This window comes from Ochotona curzoniae, unplaced genomic scaffold (genome assembly GCF_017591425.1).
Source record: "Ochotona curzoniae isolate NIBS_2020 unplaced genomic scaffold, NIBS_Ocur_1.0 contig_2321, whole genome shotgun sequence".
Lineage (NCBI taxonomy): Eukaryota > Metazoa > Chordata > Mammalia > Lagomorpha > Ochotonidae > Ochotona > Ochotona curzoniae.
The window spans coordinates 23,096,164-23,096,783 of NW_024465421.1; positions in this window are offsets into that span (position 1 = coordinate 23,096,164).

Sequence of the window (620 nt, forward strand, 5' to 3'; positions counted from 1 at the left end):
ATATGAACTAAAGAGGGAAAAAATCACCCTAACCTGAGGCAAGCTTGAGAAGGCAAGGGAAGCAGGACATATCCAGGGTTCATCTCGCCACCTGAGCCCAGTGTTCGCCTGTTAGCAACACACTGCTGGATCTTTCCTCAGCACACTGCTCCAGGCTGTGGCCAGATGAATGTTCCTGGCATCAGACTCTACTCTTAGAACATTTCTGGTAGTCTCCCTCCCTTTCCCGATTCCTCATAACTTTGCTGTTGCCTGCAACAGTTGTCAGTACCATCTTAGACTGCTTGTCAATCAGAAAGAAACCCAGAAGAGACAGCTCTCTCAGCAACTACACAAGAACATTTTAACTAAAGCAAAAAACAATTTTAAAGATTTATTCATTTTTATTGGAAAGTTGGATATTCAGAGAGGAAGATCTTCTGTCCTCTAATTCATTCCCCAAGTGGCCGCAAAGCCTGGAGTTGAGCTGATCTGAAGCCAGGAGCCTCTTCTGGGTCTGCCATACAGCTGCAGGGTCCCAAGGCTTTGGGCCATCCTTGACTGCTTTCCCAGGCCACAAGCAGGGAGCTGGATGGGAAGTGGGGCTGCCAGGATACAAACCAGCACCCATACGGGATCCT